At 38.1% G+C, this 15,489-nt stretch overlaps 1 pseudogene; it reads right to left on the reverse strand.

The window, feature by feature from the left end:
- Window positions 1–9,421: 9,421 nt before the first annotated feature.
- LOC107151754 overlaps window positions 9,422–15,489 on the reverse strand; it is a 37,093-nt pseudogene continuing 31,025 nt past the window's right edge.

The following is a 15,489-nucleotide window of genomic DNA, read 5'->3' on the forward strand; positions in this document are numbered from 1 at the left end:
TTGAGCCACCAGCCCAGCCCCATAATTTACTATTGTTTAATTTTGAATAGAAGTAAGTAACATAATTTTACTCCAAATTAATGGCTATCATTCCATCCCTTCCTACCCCCAATGTAATATTCTTTTACATTTTCCTCTGTAATGATAATTTGATTCTTTTTCCTTCTGAGATCTGAAAGATCATCTTACTAGAAATTGAGTGGCTAATTGTTCAAGGGATTATTCTTGCAATTCTTTAACTCAGTGACCAAATCTTTGACTTAATTTCAAAGTAACAAGGGAGAAAATTAGGGAAAGTATAGTTCACATAAATACCATATAAAGCTCCCTATTTGTTTCTTTGGTTAATCAGCAATTGCCATAGAAAATATGCCATACAAAATGTTTTCTTTGACTGAGACTAACCTTGATCTACCCTTCACTTTAGTCCATTCCCAGTGAAAATATTTTTTATAAAATTATTATCTATTTTGTGGTCTTTGTGAAGAGGAAATTGTTAAGAGATCTGTCATAACATTTTTAATACAGTTTAAAAAGAGTTAAAAGAAAATTTCTTCAAAAAGACCAGTACAAAAGTACTCCTACATGTACTAGGCTTTTGGATGCCTCAAATATTTTCATGAATGAAAGCCCTTTTGGTTATTTTCATTATAGGAGAAATTCTTCTATGGAAAATTCAAACCAACAAAGGAAGCTTAGATTGCAGTTCTAACATTTTTGAGAAGAGTTGACCAAACATGAGTCCTAAATTGACGTATTATGAAACACAATAAATAAGGTTTCAAAGGCTGGCTAACACTGCAAAGTTTTTTGAAACAGACCTCCCCATTATGCATCTATCTTTCTGGGAGTTCACAGATCATGAAAGGACATGGAATTTGAAGGCTTCTGGTTATTCTTACAATAGTCACAGCTAACAGGGAGGCAGGCAGTGAGAGCCAGTTACTTCCTGCAGAATTATCTATGATAAATTGTCCCTGTTGCCAACTTTTTTAAAAATGGAGAAGTCCTTATGTTGCCTGAATAGGCAGAGTTATTAAAATACTGCAACCAATTGTGAAAGGTTAATTGCTAATGGATAAACAATTCAGCTCAAACAATTTCTGTTGAATTCCTACTTTGTCCAAGGCACAAAGATGCTAGTGTTGGCAGTTGTGGCATGGGTGGTGGTGGTGGTGGTGATAGAGGTGGAGGTAGTGGTATGTGTGTGTCTGTGAGGGGGAGAGAGTTACAAAGAGACATGACCTAGTCCCTGTCCTCAAGTGTGGTAAATACTACAATGAAAGCATAGCCATGGACTGTGGGAGCAAAAAGGTGATAAACATACATTGCAAGGAGATATGGCTCATCTAGGAGGAGCCCAGTGGTTCTGGAATCAGGGTACAAGGTTCAAAATTAAGCCTGGTGGAATGCATCAACAGGAAAAGGACAGTTTCAGAAAGAAAGAGACCTAATAGGTTGCCAAAGAGGCATAGCTAAGACAGACCAGATTAATTAATGAGAAAGAGAGACAAACAGAAAAAGAACAATAATCTGGACCAGCCCAAGGCATCCAGTGAGACCTAACTCCTCTCAGGTTTTTATCTGCAATGATCTACCCACTTAAGAGAACATTCTCTAGAGTATAAACTCTAAGGAGGTAGCCACTTGTGTGTGTGTGTGTGTGTGTGTGTGTGTGTGTGTGTTCATTACCCCACAAAATACATTTGGTATCAGTAAGCACACAAAAATATCAGCAGAAATAGTATGTGAACATACAGAATGGCTGACTTATGGACTCATAAGGGAACACTATGTTCAAGAAATTTAGGTTTGAGAAATATGTACCCTCTATGCAAGATGTCAGATGGTAGCATACATTAGTAAATAGTGTGAACATCAAGAAATGTATAGGATATATTAAGATATTAGAATTTCTATTCCCCTGGGATTGTCATCTAGGACCCAACACTGAAACTAAAACCAAATCAATTATAGTAGCAACCCCCTTTTCGGGGGGTGGGGGGGTGCTACTATAAGAAACTTGCTTCTCACAGTTTCAATTATCCATTATCAACTGCAGTCCAAAAAATAATAATTGGAAAATTCCAGAAATAAACAATTCACTTTAAACTACATGCCATTCTGATTAGGGATTTCATGATGAAATCCTGCACTGTCCCACTCTGTCACTCTTGGGATATGGATTCTCCCTTTGTCCAGTGTGTCTGTGCTGGCTATGCTTCCTTCCTATTAGTCACGTGGAAGCTAAGTTGTAAGATGGATTGTTATAGTATTGAAATGCTTGTGTTCAAGTGACCTTTATTTTACTAAATTGTGGCCCCAAAGCATAAATGTAGTGATGCTGGCAATTCAGATAGGCCAAAAGAGAAGCCACAAAATGTTTCCTTTAAGGGAAAAAGTGAAAATACATTAAGATATTTTGAGAGAAGGCGAGAGAGAGACCACATTCATAGAGCTTTTACTACTGTAAAATTATTATAATTGTTCTATTTTATTATTAAGTATTAAAGTTAATCTTATTGTACACAATTTGTAAATTATATGTCTGCACATACAGAAAAAACATAGTTTTCACAGGATTCAGTATTATCCACAGTTTCAGGTATTCGTTGGGGAACATGTAATGTATCCCATGAATAAGAGGGGACAAATGAACTCCATATTATAAGAGATCAGAAACTGATTCTAAACAAATACCTCATCAGAGCATATTAAACATTAGCCAAACTGCTTCTACTACTACAGAGGAGAATCACTGAAAAAGAATCACTGAAGTCATAAATCATCAGCTCAGTGGGGAGTGCTATGTGGGTATTTTTATTTTATTTCCTTCTTCCTGACAACCCTCAACTCCTCTGCCAAGTTAGGAAGGGGGTTTTAAGAGAATTGCTTGAGGAGACTGAGGTTGAATATAAGAAGAGATGACTTTGATTGTTTAGTTGGACACGTACATGTGAAATGAACTACCCTGGTTCCTTTCTAGGTAGAAAGCAAAAAGGGGGACATAAGGGTGAGGACAGAGGACTAAAGACCAGTGGCCTCACTCCCACATTTGGTGTGGTGAAAATGGCTGGGTTCTCCAATGATCAAAAAGACACAACAGAAGGGAGTGGAGATTACATCTGGAATAAGAGAACATCAATGTCAATAAATAGTGGGATGTATTTTTAGAGATGAAAGCGAGGGTATTGGAAGATGAGCCAGGTGGGTCTCCAAGGTCAAGGCACTGTGCAGTAGGGAAGTGCAATATCCCTACAGAACAGCAAGAACCCTCCTTACAGAGAACCTAAAACACTTTTGTGAGATGAGAGGCACTCAGTGGATACTTGTCCCCCAGAGATCCCATGGCCCATTATCACCCTCTAGACCAGATAAGCAGAGAGAGCATGAGAGGACCTTGACAACAACAAGAGATTCTCTTGCCTTCCTACTGTCTTCCACCCTGGGCCCACTCATGTGAAGGGAGAAGTCAGAGAAGCCAAGCCTCCTTATCAAAGCCAGGCCAGTGCTGGAGAGGGAAAAAGAGATGAACATTAAATTGGATCTGAGACTTATGTTTCCAATTAGAAGGGACTTTTCTTTTTAATTAAAAGAGACTATTGAAGACATTATTAGGAATCACGAGAAAGGAGGATCTAGCAGAATGCAGTTAAAGACTGTATTTTGGGTGGGAGGGAAGGTTATGCTTCTACTCCGTCAATCCCAAACTGCAACTGATTAATAAGTAGAAAGAATCATGGCCTTTCCTCTCTGGGGAATCAGTGAGGTTTTCAGCAAGCTAAGGTGGTGGTAGGGTGCTGTTATTCTAATTCTAGCCCAAATCTATATCATTCGTTATCCTGACCCTGCCATACCTGTTCAAAATGGCAATGATCATTCAATAAATGTTTATTGAACACAAACTATTAATCTGTTCTAGGCACTAGGTATGCGAGGATGAATAAGACAGCCATTAACTGTGCCTTGTATCACAAAACTACACTAAATGGTGCTGGGCTGGTCTTCTCCTTGTATAGGAGATTATACACTAGTCACATTCAGTTTGCCCTCATGTGTCTTCAGTGGTTCAAAGCTCAGGATTTAAAATGGAAAGACTTGTTGCCTTATATTCTATAGACATTGGGGCATCTGTAATTCTTTTCTGACCTCCTTTTTGTATCTATACAGTTCCAAGCAAGGCTGATAGGCTACAGCAGGGCTTACTTTAGGGCTTTTGGGCCATCTAGCCTCCATCACAACTTCTCAGCTCTGCTTGTATAGCATGCAGGTGGCCAGTCAGTAAGAAATGGATATAGCTATGATGCACCAAAAAAAAATTCACTTTTGAACCCTGAAATGTAAATTGTGTATGATTTCCCTGCGTTGTAAAGTTTTATTTCCCTTTGGAGTTATTTCCAACCATTAAAAAGCGTGCAAACTATTCTTAGCTATGGGCTATAAAATAAAAGTGGATGGTCACGTTTGGCTCACATCCATGATCTGCTGACCTTTAGGTAGAGGCATGACCCTTTATAAGCAAATTCACTTGCGAATACCTCACACAAAGCACCTGCCTCTTGTTGGATTTGTGAATTTCTCTTGTATTAAATGCCTGTGATGCTCATGATGAGAATGAAATTATAAATCCATAGGCTTTAGGTTTTATGTATTTTCTGGGTTGAATTGTTATTTGGAAGAGTCTCTTTCCCACTTATTCAGAAGTTCTTCTTTGGTATATCTTCCTAGATCGTGGGGTTGCCATTTGATTAAAAAGTGTTCTGCTCACTTTGATGTTCTGTTGCATCAAGCCAACATAGCATTTCCAGGAAGGGACCATGTTCCTTCCCATTCAGGGACTTCCCTCATGCTGTCTTTTGGACTGGACTGTCCTCCCAGGGACCATCACCCATCCTTACTGAGTTAACTCCTTTTGGATCTATCATCAGTTCAAAACCAATTCCTTAGGGAAGCAACCAGTCATAACTATTTTTGTAATGGTGGTATGGTATGAATGTGTCCACCAGTGTTGATATGTTGAAAATGTAATCCCCAATGCAACAGTGTTAAGAGGTGAGACCTTTAGGAAGCGATGAAACGAAAGCCCTCATGGATGAATGCCAGTATGCTCCCCTTTCTTGACAGTCCCCACTTACTTTCTCATTCTCTTGCCTTTCAACTTCTGCCATGGAGTGATGCAGCAGGGAGGTCCCCCCAGGATTCTGGCATTTTTATATTGGACTTCCCCCAAACTGTGAGAAATTAATTTCTTTTCTTTATAAATTAGCCAGCTCTGTGGTATTCTGTTATAGCAACAGAAAAATGGACTAAGATAAATGGCTTGACAAATAACTATCTTCTCATCTAGGCTGTAGGCTTCCCAAGGGTCAAGAGATCCAGGCTCTTCAGCTCACCATGGCTTCTAGTGCTACTGGTAGAACACTGATGTCAGCCTCTTCTAGCTGTGTCACCTCTCTAAGCCTATCTTCTCTTCTGTTAAATGGGATAAAAAGTGTACTGCCTCCATAGGTGATTGTGAAGACTTAGTGAGATATTATATGTAAAGTGTACGGCTTAGTGTTTGACACACAAGTTATTCACAAAATGGTCAGCATTGTTGTTGTGATTGGCATTCAGTATTTGCTGAATTGAATTAATAACAAAAGACAATAGCATGGGGTGCCGACTATGCACCAAGTTTTATTAAAACAGTTTTACATTTATTATTTCATTTCATCACACTAAGAGGAGGGTACCATTCCTTGTCTCCTCTAGTGATAAGAATGCTGAAATACAGAAGCTAAGTAGCTTGTTTGGAGTTGTACTATAATTAAAGTGGGGAAAACAAGTTAAGGAACTTCTCAGATCCCAACATACATTATTAGTTTTCAATAGGTTTTTTGTAACTGTTTTCTTATCTTAAGCACTCTGTTTTCTGATTAAAACAAAATGGTGAGTAAACAGTATATAAGTATATACATCTTATATTAAAACATTAATTTTAAACATTTATTTACTTATTTTAGTTGTAGTTGGACACAATACCTTTATTTTACTTATTTATTTTTATGCGGTGCTCAGGATTGAACCCAGGGACTTGCATGTGCTAGGCAAGCACTCTACTGCTTAGCCACAACCCAGGCCAGAACATTAATTTTATATAGCTTTCTACTGAAAACAGTTCTTGAGAGCATTATCAAGTAATGAGGGGCCCTTATAATCATAGATATTATTAACTATAATTCAGTAAAGATTGTCATTTGTTATTTGCTTTAAATTGTTAAGTTTTAAATTGACACAATATTGTACATATTTATGGAGCAAAGTATGATAATTTGATACATGTATGCAATGTGTAAAGATCAAATCAGAGTAATCAGCATTTCTATCTCCTCAAACATTATCATTTTATGAGTGGAATCTATGGACTCTTCTAGTTATTTTGAAATATGTCTCAGATTTTTGTATACTAGGGATACTCCACTGTGCTATAGAACACCAGAACTAATCCCTCCTATCTAACTATAGTTTAGTGTCCCTTATCTATCCTCTCTCTGTCCCCCTCCCCACTATCTTTCCAGTCTCTAGTGACTACTATTCTTCTCTCTTCTACCATGAGATCAATTCTTTAAGTTTTACAAATGTTATTTGCTTGTATTGGACACATACAAATTTAGAAGATACCTTAAAATCTGCCAATCTTGAAGTGCATAAACACCATAGCATTGATGTAAATAAACCAAAATAGAAATTCTAGGAAAAGTTTGATTGAGAAAAAATAGACATCTATATTTGGCTATATTCACATCTACCTACATAAACCAATAATTGTTTACTCATAAATATTTAATTCAGTAATACATATAAATTTGGATTCTTACTTTTGAACAGAGCTTACACATTGCTTGCTTACTCACTAATTTGACTTTAAAAATCTTTAGGCAAGTGTCCCACTTAAAGCATTTACCCAGAAAGCTAACAATTGTTTAAACAATTTCACTGGACAGTGTTAAAAGGTGTTTTCTTCTAAGGTTCATTTTTATTCATTAAATGCACAGAGAAATTCAGTAAGCAGAGAGGGCAGGAGCTTAGGTTCTTCAGTTGTACTGACATGGACTGAAATCCTGACATGGCCCAGTCAAGATATTTAAGATGCTGAAACCTCAGTGTCTCCATCTGTAAAATGGCATAAAAATTGTATCAACTTGCTAGGGTTATTATACCCATTAATAGAAAAACACTTGTGAAAGGATTAATACAGTTAATTAATTTAATTTTCTTTTTATGGTGCTAGGGATTGAACCCATGGCCTCATGCTTGCTAGGCAAGTGTTCTACCACTTACTTATATTCCCAGTTCCCTAATACATGTATTTATTAAACTACATTAAAAAATAATTTTCAATCATGTTTATTGATGGCTCCTGAATAGTACTTTAGATATTTAAATTCTCATTGCTGAACCAAAACTCAGTAGGTGAACTGTTTTAAGTTAAATAACATAGTCAGTCTGGGTTTGCCATTTTGTCTTTCCCAAGCACATTCCAAATATGGATCACATAAGGCTTAGCCCAGGAAACTTAAAAAATTAGGAGGATGGTACTTGGAGGATTCTGAATCAGTAAGTAGGTCTGGTACTGGGCCAAGAATGCATGGCTTTAAATCCCAACTCACATCCCCAGGGACTCTGATAGACAGGTATTAGAACATTGCCCCAAATGCACTTTCAACTCTATAAAAATTTTCCCAGATTTTTTATTGATCAGATGAGCCTCCAGTAGATAGAAATGCAATTCCAAGAGCTCCTAAGTGAAAGAATAGTCATATTACAATGTCTGCAGCCTCATTCCAGAAAAATCCTTTTCAACTCTCTCAAGTTTTGGCCAATGTGAGAAAGTCCCGAAATGGCATGACAGAAACCATAGCACAGAGTACCTTACCCTAAGCATTTTCCAAGGGGGTCAGTTCCTCCAACCCAGGTGTTAACAGATCCTCCCTATCAGATAATGGAGTTAAAATAAAGCAATACTCTATCCTCATTGCATTTAGTTCTTTTGTATCTCTGTGTGTCATCTACTAAATACTCACTGCTAATTATCATAATCATAGGGTCAACCTCCCATGATATCAGCCTGTAATACATATAACTGTGGGACATAAATTTAGTCATAGAGTTTTAATTAATATGGCTCTTCAACACGTCCTGTGAAAAATGGCATATATGTTTTCTCCACCTTCATGTCTCTTTTGTGTGTAGTCATGTGTTTTGATCCCCTCTCAGGAGTTTTCCTTGGTGAAAGGGCCCAACTTTTCCCTTCTCTCCAGCACCTTCAGGCATGCTATAGAATCACATGATATCAGATATAAATAACCAGACGACATTCATCTCTGTGGTGGCAGAGACGCTGTTGCCACATTCCTATTTCCTGGAAACCTGCCTTTGGTGTGACAGTACACTACAGCAGTTTGAAACGTGTTCGCAAAAACATTTCTGAGTGGAGCAGGGAGAGGAGATGGGGAAGTTAAGATGCTGCTGTGGCCTTCACACATCAGTTTATAACTTGCCTAAATATTTATTTATCATCATGTCAACAGGGCTGAAACATGAGCCAATAATTCATTTCAATTCAGATCAGTATTTTCTGAAGTGTTCTTTACAGGGAAAAAAAAGTTGTTTTGTGATTCCTAACTTTTACTCCCAAAACACTGGGGAAAATACCTATTATTTACTGATTTAGTGGATTTTTTTTTAAAGGAAACTGTAGTAAATACGGAAATTCCCATTAAGCAAGCAGTGTATGTTTTGCCCACTGTTATATCCTCCAACTTCTGGCAATAGTAGGATATCTGCTCCCTACCCTCCCTATATGTAAAATAGTGAAGACACCCTTTTGAAAGAAGGACTGTAAGGCTAAACAAGACAGACAGGTCTTTGGAAGGTATTTGAAAGACCATTTTGGGTGAGAGAGTTTGGGGGAGATGGAAAATTCTTTCCAGCTAGAACACACATGAACAAAAACATGTGAGAGAGAAGGAGAGAGAAAGCACGTAACTATGTGAAGAGAACAATATGGGATTTGTCATGAGAGGAATTATGTTTTTCTTTCCCTTCCTTGTCTATGTCAACAAGGGGAAAATACATAACATATAAGGCTTAAAATAGAAATTTCTGGAGTGATTCCTTCATTGCTTTTAACTTAGCATGGTATCTAAGGTCCCATATGCTCCAGCCTCCACCTATCTTTCCAGCATCTGTCTTATCGCCACCGCTCCCTCCTTATTCATTTACCTGTGGGCCTTGGCATATACGGCACCATCTGCCAGAACACATTCCACTTCTCACTGCCCAATTCCTTTTCATCCCTTTCATGTCTGCTTAAGTGCCATATCCTCCTGGAAGTCTTCCAGACCTTTGAGCTGGGTTCCCTTCCTAAGTGTTCCCATTATGGTAGGTCCCATTTTTCACTGTATAACTGTGCAGTTGCCTCTATTGACTGTAAGCTCCAGTGGCCAGAGACCACACCAATGCTGTCCACTGCTTCTGTGGCATTGAGCTCCATGCAGCACAGAGCCAATACATTCTTATTAAATGAATACTGAAAAAATGGGGGAAGGGAGGAAATCTGCAGCCTGAGCAAACAGAAAGGGACCATGTCAGCAAAGAGATGGTGGGTACATTGCGTCAAGTTGTCTTGGTGTTCCTAGTTCCTATAAGATCCTTTCTGTGGAGTACAAAATGGGAAGGCAAAACACTGAGGCAACTGAGTCTAAAATTATGTTTACAAAAGAAAAGAAAAAAGAATAAATGAGGTTATAGGTTTTTAAAACCAATGAGTATCTGTAGTTAATTACTTCTTACTATATGTTATGAAGAAATTCTTATTAAAGAACTGTCATTTAACATCAGATAAAAGTTCTTGTCCCATTTTTCAGTTTTATCCTAACTTACGAAGAAGAATGTGCTGGCCAACATAATTTCACACAATAATTTCTTTGGAAATTCATAATTCAGATCACTTGATTTGGGTTTACAGAAATAATCAAAAAGAGTTGTTAATTAATTTTAAGACGAGTGTTTGATCATGGAGCTCATTCCATTCAGGAACTATCTCTTCTGGTTTCTGATATTGTAATTCTGTCTTGAATCCCTTCTGCTCAGGGTGATGTCCTAACAGACCATTTGCTATCCTATTAAAAAAAAAAAAAAAAGCAGGGCAAGCTGGGCACAGTGGCACATGCCTACAATTGCAGCACCTCAGGAGGCTGAGGCAGGAAGATCAAGAGTTCAAAGCCAGCCTTAGCAAAAGCGAGGTGCCAAGCAATTCAGTAAGACCCTGTTTCTAAATAAAATATAAAATAGGGCTGGGGATGTGGCTCAGTGCTCTTGAGTTCAATCCCTAGTACAAAAAAAAAAAAAAGCAAGGCAGGAGTCTAGTTTAGTTAGTAGGGTAACCCAGCTCACTGTCTATTTACTGATTGACTCAACATTCTCAGTCCCATACAATGTTCACACTGTGGCTCTCCTACAAACAGGCTTTCAGTTCTATTAAGTGAACGCAATGGTCTGAAGGCCACATAAGTGGCAGAGATCTGACAAGAGTTCTGGCTGCCTTGAACTTGTAAAAATGCCATCTGATTTGTATATTCCCTTGCTCCCTAACATTATCTATTTGAATTTTGTTCCCTCATTTTTTTCATCTATAGTTAGAAATTTTCTTATAATTTCTTGCAATTTGTCCATCTTACCTAAAACCCTTATGGGTTATAACCATTATGTGTTTTCCTTCCATAAAATTGACCAAAGTCTTTGCAAATGAAAACTGATTATTCTGAGACTCAAGAAATAAAACTGGTAATAAGCATTAATTAGCTAAAGAAATTCATTTTCTAAAGTCACCTATTTTATATTATCAACTGCTTCAGTGGGAAAAGATTGTGTCCAATAATTGTTTTGACTTCCACCAAGGAACCTAGCACATAGATATCCAACAAATACCCATTGGAACATTAGTCTAAGCATACTAGACACTAATTAAATATCCTGTATCAATTTATGATAATTTTCATCTAGGGAATAAGAGGTTGGCCAAAAAGATTTAACTGATTTAGAAGTCACAAAGTTAAACTTCAAAAAATATATGGAGTTTTAAGAAATTAAAAGATAGAATAAAATCATTACACTAAAAAGATGCTAGTAATACATTAAATGCCGTACCTTTGAAATTACCTTGTTTCTTAATTAGAATTCTTCAAGCATATCAACTGAACTTGTCCTCACTGTGAACCACACCCTAGGCAAATTCAGAGCATGGAAGGGAATTATTTTCTAGTTAATGGAGCATGTAAGTTTATTTTAATATTCAAGGTTATGATGGGTGAAATGTAAACTGAGAAGTTTTCCTTTTTATCATGGGTCATGGTAAAATAGCAGCACTTACTTTTATGAAATAAATGTCCAATTACCATAAAACAAATGGAAGGTCATTATATTTTACTTGGCTTTTGTATGCAGTCTGTGAAATGTGTTTCCTTACAAATTGGCATGCTATAATACTTTGTATATGTGGGTAATCCAGGGAACTCAGCCTTATCTCTTCCTCATTATGAAATTTCTAGGCTCCATTCTAGCAGTGATAACGTAAGTCTTTCTCATCTCTGAACCCTTGCATAAACTATTCTCTATGCTTAAAATGACTTCTTCTTTTCTTCCACCATCAATGAATCATTCCTTCTTCAAGACATTTCAAAAACTCATCTGTACATCTGCCTTCCCTCTCACTTTCTTCAATCATTTACATTTATGCATACATGAAGGCTGATGTCTGCAATGGCTTGGGAGTGGTTTAAGTGTCCCCAAGTATCCACCGTGTTTGAAGGCTTGGTCCACAGAGTATCAGTATCGGGAGCTAATAAGGCTTCCAAGAGTGGGTCCCAGTGGGAGGTACTCAATTCATTGAGGGTGTGCCCCTGGAACACAGTTTTTAAGGGACTCCTTGACAGTTCTTATGGGAGGGTTGTTATAAAGCCCTGAGTTTTCCTACCCACTCCTCTCTTCTTTCTGACTCAGGATGTGACCATTGGCTTCCATATGCATTTCCATTGTTGCCATATGCTTTTCATTGTGAAGTCTTCACTAGAACTAAGTCCATTTAGGCAACATGTCCTGAACCTCCCAATGAGATATATAAGCACTTTCTCTTTATAAAGTTAGCTGCCTCAGGCATGTCATTGTAGTAACACAAAGCAGATACATCTTGTCTTAGTTCATTTTGTGCTGCTATACCAAAATATCTAGAACTGGGTAATCTATGATGAACAGAAATGTATTGGCTTACACTTCTGGAGTCCAACATCCAGGTATCAGCGTCCAGCAAGGACTTTCTTGCTGCAACATCCTGGAAGAGGAGAGAGTGAGAAAGGACAAGTTGTGGTAAAATTCACCTTTCTTTAATAGCACCAACCTACTCATTAGCCTTCATAGCCTAATCAGCTCTTAAAGGTTCCACCTCTTAATATTATTATAATGGAAATTAGATTTCAATATGAGCTTTGTAGGAGACAAACATTTAAACCATGGCATTTGGGTTAGTATCTTAATTGGGTAGATAACCAAGTGGATAATTTTGCCTGAGATGTGATTGCTATTCTCAGGTCTCTACCATGTGTTTATTGAAAATCAGGTGGTAGGGAAGAAGGGGAAGAACTACTGAAGGTGGTTGCAGTGTGTGTGGCTCAATGCTAATTTATCACCCTTGCAACAGAATTTGTGTTATGTCAATATTAACTTTATACTTTAGCTATTCTTTGTAATTGTCTATTTCATTCGTATTTGCCTTTATCTGCCATAAATTGTATTTATTCATCCCATTTATGGGGCTCCTTTTGAAAACAATGCTACAATTATTATGTGCTTCTGTGAGGAGTTATTAAGAATACATTGGTTGATGATTCTACAGTCACAAACTCAATTGCCTTCAGGGTCCAGGCAAGTTACATAAATGTGCAAAGAGACACAGTGTTAGACAGGGAGCAGAGGCTATATAAACTGGAGGGTGCCTGCCCAGCCTAGGGGCATTCAAATGCAAAAATTCACAACACTTCTGCCAGTCCAATTTGGCCTTCCAGTCACTAGTTTGCAACCCCTGGTGCCCTTATTTCTTGCTCTGAGCCTGTGAGGGATGTTGGTGGTGACAGGGTGATTAGCTGCATTTTATTGGTGAAGGAATTGAAATACAGAATAGTAACTTTACAAAAGTCACATAGGAAATCAGTTTCATGCACACATCTTGTTCAAAGAGAATGGATTGCAAAAAGGTAAAATAAAAAGTATGACCAGAACCTGGCTATGAGCAAGACTAATTTTTTTAAAGAAAAATATTTTCTAATATTTAGAAGATTTTTGTGGATTTAATAATATTTTAGAACATTAATGCTGTAATGCTGTAATGAAAAACCGTGATTACATGCTTTATATCCCTTTATGATCACACTCTCTCTCTCTCGCGCACACACACACACACACACACTTACAAAAATGCATTTTTTTTTTTTTTGTTTAAACTGTAATTACATTGGGAAATTTGGTATCTCATCCTTCCTGAGGGATTTTGACTAACGCAGGAGTTACCTTCCTTTATAGAAAACCTAATGTTAAGGGAAACATTTTCTCTTCCCAGATGTCCTACAGTTCCCCCCTCCCAGGATTATGCTTTATTTACTATTTATTATGATTAGCTTTGGGGGAGAAAGAAGGTTGGGTAACAGATCCTAGAATTCACTTTTAATGTGGAATGCTTTGAAATTTTTATTCACTTCTACTACAAGCTGAGAAGTAGGCAAAGCATATTCTGCAAATCAAGCCCGTTAAAATTCCACTGCAAAGCATGGACTTGACTGACTGCAAGTGGAGCTGTCAGCTCATACAGGCGTCACTGTCAGAGGGCCGTGTCATCTGTCAGTGTCGGTTCCAGCTCACTGTTCCACATAGAGGGAATGCACTGTTGCCTCCCAATTGATAACATGCTGCCAGAAGCATGTTACTTTCTCATCCGTCTTCTTGTAGCTGTCAAAAATGGAATCCATTAATTAGTTTGTTCTTGTGAATTTTAGTTGTTCTGAAGACATGTAAATTTCAAAGTAAGACAAATAAAAATCCCAACCCAAACCACGATGCCAATAAGGGCTCAAAATCCCAAAGTGGCAGCTATTACTGACAGTGGCAAAAACTGACCAGCTAAACTCTGCCTTAAGTGAATATAATGATGTGGCTAGTTTCCCATCCCTTTTAATGAGAGCAAGCTTCCCAAGGCAGCAAAGGGAGAGAGGAAGAGTTAGCGACTCAGGCAGGGGAGCCGCCCTGAACAGGGCTCTCTAACTAGTCAGGCAGTTTGACACAACTTAGGGAGTCTGGTTGCTGCTACTACTGCATGATTACCTTTTTGTATTTTATTCCTCTCCTGTGGCTTTCAAAAAAAATGTTTGATGGGCTTTATTTTCCTCATTTTGGGGGTCCCACAAAGCATGGGCAATTCTGTAAACTCCATATACTTTAGACAGGGTGCCTCCTATGTAAGTTACGTCTGCACTCTAATATACAGAGCACCTATGAGTTGAAGCAATGTTCTATAAAATCTTGAAACAGATGTATTTGACAATCTTTATGTCTGCTACAGTATATTGAAAACATGAATATGGTTCAGCTTAACTGAAGTTTTTCCTTTTCCTTCTCTTCAAGTAAGCATTTATTAAGTGACTACTGAGTGTAATTCACTCTGCTAGTTACTCTGGGAAATTAAAAAAAAAAAAAGATGAAATACAGCTTATGTCCTCTAGAAGCTCACACTTTAGAGAAAGAGACGAACACGTACACAAAGAACCCAAAATGAAGATGGGCTATGTAGGAAATACTAAATAACAAACCACAGGAGATGGAAAAGAAAGATGAGGTACATCCCAGGGAATCTGAGAAGGGCTCTTGAGTAAGCAATGCTTGAACAGAACTTGGAAGGAAGAGTCGATCTGCACAGGACTACTGCTACACTTTGAGTGTTTGTCCACCTCCCAACCAATATGATGGCATTAGGAGGCAGTGGTTTGGGGAGCTGATGGAATCATGAGGGCAGATCCCTTACAAAAGAAGCCCCAGAAAGCTGCCCAGTCCCTACCACCACGTGAGGACACAGCAAGAAGGTGCTGACTCTGAGGAAGAGGGCACTCGCCAATCAGCATGTACCAGCACCTTGATCTTGGACTTCCCAGCCAGAGCTGGGAGAAATCAATTTCTGTTGTTTCTAGGTCATCCAACCTATGATATTTTGCTATAGCTCCTGAGTGAGCTAAGCCATAACATCCTCAATTTCCTTTCCTTCATATCCTATGTGGAGGAGAAAGGATACATGAAAGAAGTTGGTCTACAAATGACTGTAGGGTAGAACTTGCACAAATAGATATATGGAGGGAGCCATTTTCCATCCAGAGGGGCCAGGAGGAGGCTGGCTCAGCACAGTGCGGG

This window comes from Marmota marmota, unplaced genomic scaffold, assembly GCF_001458135.2.
Source record: "Marmota marmota marmota unplaced genomic scaffold, marMar, whole genome shotgun sequence".
NCBI lineage: Eukaryota > Metazoa > Chordata > Mammalia > Rodentia > Sciuridae > Marmota > Marmota marmota.